This window comes from Apodemus sylvaticus, chromosome 4, assembly GCF_947179515.1.
Source record: "Apodemus sylvaticus chromosome 4, mApoSyl1.1, whole genome shotgun sequence".
Classification (NCBI taxonomy): domain Eukaryota; kingdom Metazoa; phylum Chordata; class Mammalia; order Rodentia; family Muridae; genus Apodemus; species Apodemus sylvaticus.
The window spans coordinates 25667196-25679547 of record NC_067475.1 but is presented as its reverse complement, the minus strand read 5'-3'; positions in this window follow the sequence as shown (position 1 = coordinate 25679547).

Below are 12352 nucleotides of genomic sequence, written 5' to 3'. Positions count from 1 at the left end.
TTTCGTGTGGAGCTCACTTTTTCTGCAATGCTCCCCTGTTTAAGGGATGGGTGATCAGAGGAGGTTTGGTCTGAGCAGTTTACACAAGCCTAGGAAAGTTCATGTATACAAGTCTACAGGAAACACACACAATAAAGTCTTTGAGAATTAGAAGACAAATATTAGGTTTCGAATGTCTCATCCTGACATTTGCTTAGTTTCAGAGGAGTATGTCTCCAGAGGGGTGGGGGAGGGGAGGGACCAGTTCTCCAATTGTGCCAACTTGCAATTACTTTCAAGAAACCAATTACATGATCTATTTCTTTAAAAGATAAAGTTTTGACCTGACCTCCTTGGCTGAATCAGAAGAGCAGGATTTCCTGCCAAGGTGTAGGCATTTTTTCATTTTGGAAATGAAATGAAATGCAGCATTACACCTGACCTCTTTCCCCATCACAAACCAGGCCATCTGCCCTGAGTTTTAATTTATTTTCTTATTTCTCCTACAGAACATTGCCACTTTAAACTCTAAGCCTGTGTCCTAAGGCAAAACTGATGCATTGGGGAGCTAGCTTAGAAGGTGGTTAATTAATTCCATAACAAATATGTTTGACCTCCTATTAGCAAGGCTTTCTGCAAGGAATAGATATCATGTGAAAATTATGGACTCAGGTCAATAAATACAGCAGCTGGGTGAGAATCATTGTGGCTGCATTCATTCCAATACAGAAGGTCTAACATTTCATCTGTGACTTGTTTTGTACCAAATCAGTTACTTTCCTGAAGCTCTCAGTTCTAGAGGAATGAGAAGAAAATTAATTACCAGACCATGCTTAAAGATGTCACCTGAAAATACTGAATTCATTGTTATGTCAAGTCTCCTAATATTATTTTTCTCCATGTTCGGAATGGAAATCAGTTTAAGTAACTTGTATCCCTCTTCCTCTGAATCCTGCCATGCCCAGTCCCCAAAGAAGATCAACACACATGGCTAACACTTTCTCCCTGTCACCCACAACCCTAAGCTGTGTTATGTAACAGCCACATAGTTTTATTTGACTCCCCAGTCTTCTTGTCATTGAGTATCACAACTTTTTAAGGATAAAGCAATTTGGGGCACAATTACAAACCAAATTTATGCAGCAGAATTGTTTGACTGACCAGTTCTACCCTAGCTCCACTTTAGTGGGCAGAATAAACTTACTATGACTCTAAGCAGAGAAGCCATAAAGAATAGGACTCTGCATCTAAGACTTGACTTCCCAATGTCACTGATTGGAGGAAGAGATGTGATCAAACAAATGGTTCTTTGGCTACTGAGACAGTGATATGTTTCTCATAAAAAAGCCTAGCAAATGTTTACTCAAAACATCCAACTTTCTCCTAGGTAGATCTTGTCCATTCTGAACTTTGGAGGAAGTGATGTTGCAGGTTCCAAGCATTTGCCTCATTTTCTCTTCAGCATTTAGCAATGCTGGCACAGCTCCATCAAACTCCAACACAATCCTTCATAGGCTCCAACCTAACCTTAACCCTAACCCTAACCCTAACACTAACACTAACACTAACACTAACACTAACACTAACACTAACACTAACACTAACACTAACACTAATACTAACCCTTCTCTCGCCCTCACTTATAGCCCGAATCACCGATTTTGTGCCATCCCAATGTCTTCCCAAGACAATGCCTTGCTTCAATTTGCTCATGGTATTGATAAAGAGATTTGTGGCCCAGATCTTTCTCAGTAAATCATTGAACAACTACTTTGTTTTTATTCCATTAATGATAAGGAGTCTTTGTTATTGAGCCACAATCTAAGAATTCTAAAGTTCAACCTCGGCATCCTCTATCAAATATTTCCAAGTCATAAAAAAACCCAGGTTTCTTGTATGCTTTAGTTTATTTAAAGAATATTTGGGGTGTTTCTAGCTATGTAGCTCAATATGTATTGAGTTAATGCATCAGACACAGGAACTCTTCTAGAAAGGGCTGGTCCTTGTCAGGAAAGCTCTGGTGGTCCTTGGGATGCTGCTTATTAAAGATAAAATGAACAATGAAATGAAAGGGGAGTACTGAACAAAATTAATAACATGCTGGAAATTAGGGAAGAAAGCAGGGGATGTGATCCCCCAAACACTGCAAAGCAAATAACAATCACATTATAGAAAATTTACACTGTTGTAGTGGTTTGAATATCCCTGGCCCAAGAAGTGGCACTATTTGTAGGTATGGCCTTGTTGGAGGAAGTATGTCACTGTGGGCATGATCTTTAAGACCCTCATCCTAGCTGCCTAGAAGCCAGTCTTCTTCTAATGGCCTTCAGATAAAGATATAGAACTCTCAGCTCCTCCTGCATGATGCCTGTCTAGATGCTGCCATGTTCCTGCCTTGATGATAATGGATTGGACCTCTGAACCAGTAATCCAGCCCCAATTAAATGTCCTTGTAAGAGTTGCCTTGGTCATGATGTCTCTTCACAGCAGTAAAACCCTAACAAGACACACTGTGTTGCTAAGATTTTGTCAACTTGACACAAACTGAGGTCACCTGGGAAGAGAGAACCTCAGTTGAGAAATGGCTTCTATCATATTGGCCTCTGGGTATATCTCGGGTATTTTCTCAACTAATGATGAACCTGAATGGGCCAATCCCACTCTAAGCAATACAACCCCTGGGCAGGTAGTCCTGGCTTATTTAAGAAATCACATTAGGTGAGCAGTATTGATTTCTGTCTCTGCCCCTGCTTGTGCCCATGCCACAGTTTCCCTCAGTTATGGACTGTGATCAGGGCATGCAAGCCAAATAAACCCTGCTAGGCCAGAGATGCTTTGAGTCATGGTATTTTATCATAGCAACAGAACCTGAATTAATGTATGCCCAAGGTCAAAATGAGTATTAGAAGTTTGTGAAGAACTGTAAATCCAGATCAGCAGGAGTGTCAGTGGTGAGGTGTGTGAATAAGCGACTCAGTCTGAGCATATGCACATCACCAATGACCAGCAGCAGCCAGAGAGGGACACAAGCCAATATTTTCGACTATGGGAGAATACTGATTACCTCAGAGTCTCTTCCAAGTACACACACCGTTGTAGCTTGAGTTTTGTTTGTAACATGGTGTAAACACCATGACTAAAAGCAACTAAGAGAAGGAAAGACATGTTCTATCTTACACTTTCATGGTCACAGTCTGTTATTAAGGGAAGTTAAGGCAGAAACTCATCTAGGAACTAAAGAAGAAATCATGGAGAAGTGTTTATGAGCTAGCTTGTTGGCTTGCGATCAATCTTATACAGCTCAGGACTACGTACCAAAAGATGTTGCTGCCCACAGTGGTCCTCCCTACATCAATTATCCATCAAGAGAATGACTTTCCCACAGGCAGGATGATCTAATCCAGGAAATTCTTAGTTGAGATTTTCTCTTCCTAGTTGACTCTAAGCTTCGCCAAGTTGATAATAAAAACTAACCAACAATTCAAAAGAGGAAGAGGAAGAGGGCAGAGGAGAAACTGCAATGTTTTATTTCTGTGGAAGGAAACTGTATATGATATTTAGATGATCCTTGTTAGTCAAAGAGTAATAACTATACTGTAAGTAGCCAAACAAGATGGGAAAATGAGAAGCTAAGAGAGACTATTTAAATCTGAAAGGCTAAACCTAAATTACTTGTTGATCTTTGACCCAGTTATGAAGTTCTCTATTATTTTATTGGGAATACGCGAAAGCTAGAATTATTAGCTCAATTTAAAATAGAGAGACCTGAATCCACTGCTTGATTAGACTTGAGGAAAGGAACTACAATTTCTTTGATTCTCAAAATGAGCATAAAATAAAATGAATGCTAAGTCTACTTTAAACAAAATGAAATGAGAAGGGTAGAAAAAATGTTGCTTCCATTAAAGTTGAGTAAGAGAAGGAAAGGACATCAAAGATGCCGTGGTCTAACACTAGTAGCTCAGCTACAGACCAGTGTTATCATTGGGAACTGCTTAATAAACCAGCAGACTAATTGGTCTAGCAAAATTTTGTCCTTGAGACTATAATGAAAATACATGGCATTATACTTTTTAAAGTGTTAAATGGAGAAAAAAAATCAACATCTCTTTGCATGTACTTACAAATATATACAAGCCAATCACATAAATTCACAAACTGTACTCACTAAATATCCAGGCTATGGGAACAGTAAGGAGGCAGTTGACGTTGTATTAAAATTTATTTCTAAGCATAATTTAGTTACTCTCTCAACTGTATTTTCCTCAGTTTAGATAAGAGTTTCCTTAATTCAGTAAATCTATTTTACTCTTAATGACAATCAATTAGTAGAAGTTGCTCATTGAGAAATAATCTCACTCTAAATTCCACCTTTCTCATTCTGTCTTCTGTTGCATGTAATTTTAAAAACATGCTTGCTACTTTGCCCTGGGCTGCACTCTCAGCTTAGTTCTGCCAACAGCCAGCCTGGTGTCACTCAGCTCTGCCAAAAGTCAGCTGGCCATTTTTCCTAGGAGCTACGATTCCTCCCTCAGCCCTTCTCAGCCAGCTTTGCCAAGCCTCCAACAACTGCCCCAGTTGCCCCACTTCTCCTTCTGCCCACCTTAGTGCTACAGAAGGAAAACATCAGACGTTTCTATATCTGAAAACTAGCCAGATAAGTCAGTGGCTGGGTGAAGAATTCTCTGCACTAATCTTATCAATTATTTCTCTCTATAGTTCTTGGCCCCAGCTCAAGGCAGAGAGGACAAATTCTAGGGCCTCAAGACCTACATGTCTGCAGCTTCTGCCTTGCTCCGAAGCCTGGTCCAATAAATTCTTCTGTATCCCTTCTCTTCTTCCAGGGACCTGGAAGTCCCACCTTTTCCCCTTTGTCCAGCAATTGGCTTCTGCCTCCTTTATTGACACAATCAAGAACCAATTAGGGAATCAATGCCTCTCCCTACAGTCTTCCTCTCCTATTATTTTCCCCTCCTCTTGTCCTTTTTCTTCTCTCTCCCTCATTAGCCCTGATTCTGTCTTCTATTGTTCTAATTTATGAATACAAGAAGCAAGCTGCCCAAGTGAAGACGAGGTTGCTTTTGTTCACTGACTGAACAAATGCCGAGATCCACACAAGGCTCTAGAGTTGTTGCTGGCTGCTGTTGCCTATGTGAAGGAGCATGGCTCTACCCCTAAACAGGAAGGAGGCATAGCAGAATGGGTAGTACATGGTTCTATCAGAACAAGCCACTGAAAGACCCCAGTGCGAGAGAGAAGGTTTCACAGCCCAAGGGTAAGGATAAGTCATTTCTCCATGGACACATGGAAACATCAATATATCACATTCTTTAAAATATTCTAAATATAAGAAGAAAATGTTAAATTTCAATAATACTCTGATAATTTGACACATTTTCCCCTGGAAGTTAAAGTTTTTGAGATTTAGGATAGTCCCAGTGAAGTTAAGGAGAGTAAGAGATATCCTTGTGTTTCCAAGAACAGTGTAGTATGTGTTGTGAATAAAAAGGAGATTCTTGTGTCACTTTCACTTGTTGCGTTGGCACTTTTTAAGCAAGAGTTTTTTTTCTCAAGTCATAGGACAGGATCTCAAAAGAAACACATTTATAAAAGCAGCATAGCACTTTCTTTCAGCATTCAGTAAAGATGTAACCTTCAGCAGAGCAGGTGTTCCCTGAAAGGGTGGAAGGACTCTCCAGTTCCCCCAAAGAAGAGACTGAGATAAGGCTCTCACTGATAGCAATGTATCTCAGGAAAAAAAAAGGAAGAGAAAGAGAAGGGACTGAATGGAAGGAGAGGTGGGAAAGAGAGGAGGGAGAAAGGAAAGGGAGGGAAGGGGAGCAAAGAGGAGGGGAGAAGAGGGAGTCTGTAATAGAGTTGAAAAGTAAGTACCACCCTCTTGAAGGCCACCAGGTGGAAAAAACTCCTCAGCCTGACAGCTGATGGCTGCCTGGGGGTATACATACATTCTCCCAGCTTCCCAACACTGTGCTTGCATGAGAGTCAAGGGAGCTCCTGTTCTGCCCAAGCAGAGGGGTGGAATACTGAAAGACCCTTTGTTTAGCAAACTGAAAAGAAAATGGCACCTTGAATCTTTACTCCCAGAATTGTGCTCAAACAGAAAAGCTGGGGCTGGGATCCCATGACCCAAGGCTTCCTCTACAAAGTTGCACTAGGATTGCCTTTCCTGATGCTAAATAGAAGCAGCATTCAAACCTCCAAGAAAGAAAAAACATAAAAGACTGCAATTTATTCTATTTGAATTATCTTGTAAGAATGCATTGAGGATAAGATGTAGCCACCCCCTACCATATGTCTGTTTGTTAGCTTTTCTTCAACCTGAGAAATATTGTACACCAAATTCCAAATCAAATACTTGGATATAAAAGGATTTCTTGTCTTGCTGCCTTAGCCTTGAAGTCTTGCAGCCTTCTGTTGTTTGGAGAGGAATTGACACTAGAATGGAGAAAATAGGCAAGAAGCTGCAAGCAGGAGCAAACAGATGGATCATGTAGGCTTCACCAAAGGAGCAAGCAGTAATTATTTTTATCTCTGAATTGTGCTCTTATTTGTATTTGACTATGTGTTCTACCCATCGCCAGTGCAGGATAATGCTGTTTCCTTTGCATAATACTGACAAGCTTTCATTCTATGCCTGCAAGGATTTATCATTAAATGTCTAAATGGGGGTAGAAGTCTATGCTTTGGAGACCAAGTTCACAGAACTTAACACAGCATTTATAAGTGCTTATGTGATTAAAGTATTTCACAATAAAGTCTGCTTTGTAAGACTATTTGAGAATGTAATATATTATTTGTCCAACTTCTGAAAAGTTTAAATTTGATAACATTAAATTTTAGCATATATAGCACAATATATGTCTTAGGGTTTCTATTGTGAAATAAGACACCGTGACCAAAAGAAATTCAGAGAAGGAAAGAGTTAGTATCATCTTATGGCTTGTAGTCCATCATCCAGCAAAGTGACAGCAGGCACTTAAGGCAGGAGCTAATGCAGAGACTACATAGGAATGCTGCTTACTGGATTGCTCCTCATGGCTTGGTTAACGTACTTTCTTAAAGGAACCAGGACCACTGCCAAGGGATGGCACTGGCCATAGTGTGCTGTGTCCACTCACTTCAACCACTAATTAAGAAAATGCATCTTTTAAGATGCTTTTCAGCCATCTGAAGTTCTTTGGGTGAAAATTCTTTGTTTAACTCTGTACCCCATTTTTAATGGGTTACTTGGCTTTCTGGGGTCTAACTTCTTGAGTTCTTTGTATATATTGGATATTAGTCCTCTATCTGATGTACGGTTGGTGAAGATCTTTTCCCAATTTGTTGGTTGCTGATTTGTCCTTTTGATGGTGTCCTTTGCTTTACAGAAACTTTGTAATTTTATGAGGTCCCACTTGTCTATTCTTAATCTCAGAGCATACGCTATTGGTGTTCTGTTCAGGAACTTTCCCCCTGTACCGATGTCCTCAAGGGTCTTCCCCAGTTTCTTTTCTATTAGCTTCAGAGTGTCTGGCTTTATGTGGAGGTCCTTGATCCATTTGGAGTCGAGCTTAGTACAAGGAGACAAGAATGCATCAATTCGCATTCTTCTGCATGCTGACCTCCAGTTGAACCAGCAACATTTGTTGAAAAGGCTATCATTTTTCCACTGGATGTTTTCAGCTGCTTTGTCGAGGATCAAGTGTCTATAGGTGTGTGGGTTCATTTCTGGATCTTCAATACTATTCCAGTCATTAGGGAAATGCAAATCACAATAACCCTGAGATTTCACCTTATACCAGTCAGAATGGCTAAGATTAAAAATTCAGGAGACAGCAGATGTTGGCGAGGATGTGGAGAAAGAGGAACACTCCTCCACTGCCTGGGGGGTTGCAAATTGGTACAACCACTCTGGAAATCAGTCTGGCGGTTTCTCAGAAAACTGGGCATGTCACTTCCAGATGATCCTGCTATACCACTCCTGGGCATATACCCAGAGGATTTCCCAGCAGGTAATAAGGATACGTGCTCCACTATGTTCATAGCAGCCCTATTTATAATAGCCAGAAGCTGGAAAGTAGCCAGGTATCCCTCAATGGAAGAATGGATGCAAAAAATGTGGTATATATACACAATGGAGTACTATTCAGCCATTAAAATTAGTGAATTCATGAAATTCTTAGACAAATGGATGGAGCTGGAGAACATCATACTAAGTGAGGTAACCCAGTCTCAAAAGATTAATCATGGTATGCACTCACTAATAAGTGGATATTAGCCTAGAAAATTGGAATACCCAAAACATAATCCACACATCAAATGATGTACAAGAAGAACAGAGGGGTGGCCTGGTTCTGGAAAGACTCAATGTAGCAGTATAGGGCAAAACCAGAACAGGGAAGTGGGAAGGGGTGGATGGGAGAACAGGGGGAGGGAAGAGGGCTTATGGGACTTTCGGGAAGTGGGGGCCAGAAAAGGGGAAATCATTTGAAATGTAAATAAAAATATATTGAATAAAAAAAAGAAAAAAAGAATTTTCTATATAATTTCTATTTCTTACTTTATCAAGCCATTATATGATAAGTGATGGGGAAACTACATAAAATTTTTTAAAATAATGGCCTAAGGAAAAAAAAAGAAAATGCAACACTGACTTAAACACAGGCAAATCTTGAGAAAGAATTTTCTCAATTGAGAGTTCCTTTCCTCAAATGATACTAGTTTGTGTCAAATTCACATAAAACTAGCCAGCACAATATATAACAACATAGGACATAATGCTATTTATGTAGAGGGATTAAAATTTTAATAAATGTGATAAAAAATAGATCAAGAAGCACCTTTAATTAAATTTTGCATTCATAGTCTGTTTCCCCTTAAAAATTATAGAAATGTATACATATAATATGAAAATAGTGGTATATATTATGTATGGCAGCCTTTCTAAAAAGTAAGTAAGTAATCTTAAAACTTTTTAAAATAAATTTGACAGTGTATTGCTTTCTAATAAAGCCCTTGTATTTTATTATGGGATATAAATTATAAATATTCAAAAATTCATTCTTGAATATTTGAATATTGGTAATCTTTCTATTATAATTACTACTGTAAGGAGTGGTTTTGAACATATATCCAAGATCACATGTGGGAAAATTTTATTGTGATTATTTCCTGGAAGTGGGAGAGTTAAAACACAGGCTACATATTGGTAAGACGTAGTTGGCAGAGAGTTGAGATTTAATTACATGGAGCAATGCAAATTTAACTTTTTCCTCTGGCTTAAAGCAACAACAACAAAAAGATAAATTGTATAAAATATGTAATATCTTGGACATGGAGCAAAAGCATACCACGGTCCCTGGGAAAGAACCACTTTGTTAAGCCCTTATTGCCATCTGGAAATATAAGCCACAGACCCATGTGGAGCCTGCAGGTAACTGGAGCTGTGAAGCTGGAACTAAGTCTCAAGAAGACCAATGTGCTCTACATTAGTAAGACAGTGGCAAACTGGACAGCTCCAGAGAGCTCTAAAGCATCCCACACAGGTGGACAGTGAAGTTCTGTCCTTGTGTGCATATGAGGAAGCTACCTGAGTCTGGGAAAGATTCAGAAGGATGAAAAGATCTAGAGCAAGCGCTCACACAGTGAAGAAACAGTTGCTGCTCCCAAGAGCATACCAGAAGTTTCTAAGATGCCCACATACTGGGTAAGCACATGGGAGGGTCAGACTTCAATGACTGACCCAAAACAGATCTTTCTTAGTGTGAATGTAATGTATTTCAAGAGCCACACTGTAAAGAATAATATGTCTCAGAGTGAATTAACTTAATCCTAAACAAAAGAGAGACCCCCTTTGACCCCAGCAGGTGGTAGGCAACTGTAATTCCAGATACTCATAAGACTGACACAGAAGGATTGCGTGAGCTTGGGAGTTATAACCCATACTGAGCAATATAACAAAATGTTATCTACAAAGGAAAAAATTAAGGACTATTTACAGATGGGTAAAGATATCCACAAACTAAATAAGTAAAGTCACAATATCTGATGTTCAGGAACAAATTTCCAAGCATAAAAGAAAAAAGAGCTGGGCAGTGGTGGTGCACGCCTTTAATCCCAGCACTTGGGAGGCAGAGGCAAGCGGATTTGAGTTTGAGGCCAGCCTGGTCTACAAAGTGAGCTCCAGGACAACCAGGGCTACACAGAGAAACCTTGTCTCGAAAAAACTAAAACCAAAACCAAAACCAAAACAAAAACAAAACAAAACAAAACAAAAAAGAAAAACATAATGTATAGAGAGGAAATCAGATGATCAACTTATAGAAACTCAGCCAGAACTCAAACAGATGTTAAAAATGACAGATAAGGAGGTACAGATTATTATAACTATTTTCCATATAGAGCAAGGTGAGTTCATGATAACACTGAGAGGTTGTGTCTTATGAAGTGTGTGGGCAAGATGTGTCTCCTGCCTCATCCTGACTGTGCACCTGACTCCAGAGGTTTAAATAGGAAAGATCTATACATAGACAAGTTGTATATAGACAGCCAAAGAAAGCACAGGTATGGCCACAGATGATACAGATGTAATTTTGATGGATTGTTTTAAAGATTTGACCAAAATGCTAGAAATAGAAAACACAATGTTAAAGTGAAAAAAGGAAAAAAAAAAAAAACACTGAATAGAATTAAGAGCAGATTGCATTATATTGTGGGGAAATTTTTATCTTCAATTGATAACAAAAATTATCCAAAATAAAATATCTTGTAAAGATAACTAGAAAAGCTATGAGTCTTAGGATAGTTGAAGAAGGTCAATATATTAGAATCCAGAAAGGAAAATGGAAGCAGAAAATGGAACAGCAATGATATGTTGGACAATTGAAAGGTTTTTAAATTTGATGAGGATGACAAAGTTTATATGGGAAAATGATAACTAGTAAAACTTTTGAATGTTTAGTAGGATGTTTTTTGCAATGACCAACACAGTTTAGAATTTAACTAACTATACTGGCCTTGGTTATTTGATCTCTGGGCAGAGTTATGTCCTCACAGAGCTTGGATTCTCTTACTCGACAATGATTTGGATGTCAGGCTGATGGACGAGGACAGAGTATAAGTGCATCAAGTTGAACTGAATTTATTTCTGAGCTGTTGTGGCAATGTGATTGTGTATTAAAATAACACACAATACCAAAGGGCGAGCAACGCAAATAAGTGGCTTTTCTCTCCTCTTGTTCTTGTGAATCTCACTAGTAAACACTTTCCTATTTGGAGAGAAAAAAAAATCCTACAGTCATGTGGTCTATTTAACATTGTTTTGCTTTGTTTAAAAAAAAATCTCTGCAAAGGATCTTTGTAAGAAGTGCAGCTGGATCAAGATGGTTGGGAAAATACTGATGAGTTTTTAAAATCATTCCTAGAAGGCACCACAGGCAGCCTAACTCTCTCGGAAAGCCATGAATGTAGCTTAGAGAGAGAGAGTTACTGAGTTCCAGACTGGGACAGTCTCAGTCTACAACATCTGTTTCCAGATCTTACCTTAGGATTGATTCAGCAACAGAGCCAACAGGAAGTTGGGAATGAGCTACTTGATAACAGACTACTTTGTAAATTAGTGACTCTACTATTGTTTGAGGAGTTGGACAAGAGATTTCAATGAGAAAATGAAGTGAAGGCTACAGAGAGGAAAGGTCTATTTGGGAGTGTTATTGTCAGAGCTATTCTTTTGAATATGGCTGTGTTTAAAAAGGAAGAAACCAACTTTTAAGAATGAAACATTTAAGACAGGAGCAAAAAGAGGGACAGTAGTATAATGTATGTAGGACTTAGATTAAATATGGCCAATTAGAACTTCTCAAGTGCATGAGTCGAATTAAATGTTAAGATGCAGCTTTTTACAGATTAAGCTTGAGTCTGTGCCTCTCCATTTCTCATAAACTCCCAGATGATATTGACAATGTGTCACTGTCAGGATCTGGAGTTCAAGATCCCCATAGAATTCTACCTAGGTTCACTGGCTACCTCAAAACAGATTTCAAATACAATGCCATCTCAGCTACAGACATTTCAGCATATATCCCTAAAATGTGAATTCATTTTAATGATGTCACCATAATTCCATTTTTTTAAAAAAAAATTAATAGTTGCCTGGTTACATTACCTGTCCTGTCATTATTCCAACACCACTGATTGCATTATAATTGTTTAATTTATTTCTTTCCTTCTTTTCTTTCTTTCTTTCTTTCTTTCTTTCTTTCTTTCTTTCTTTCTTTCTTTCTTTCTTTTTCTTTCTTTCTGTTTTGAGTTAACATTAAAATAAGTTCCCTACACTGCAGTCGGTCAATGGGGCAACCGTGCTCCAGCCAGCACA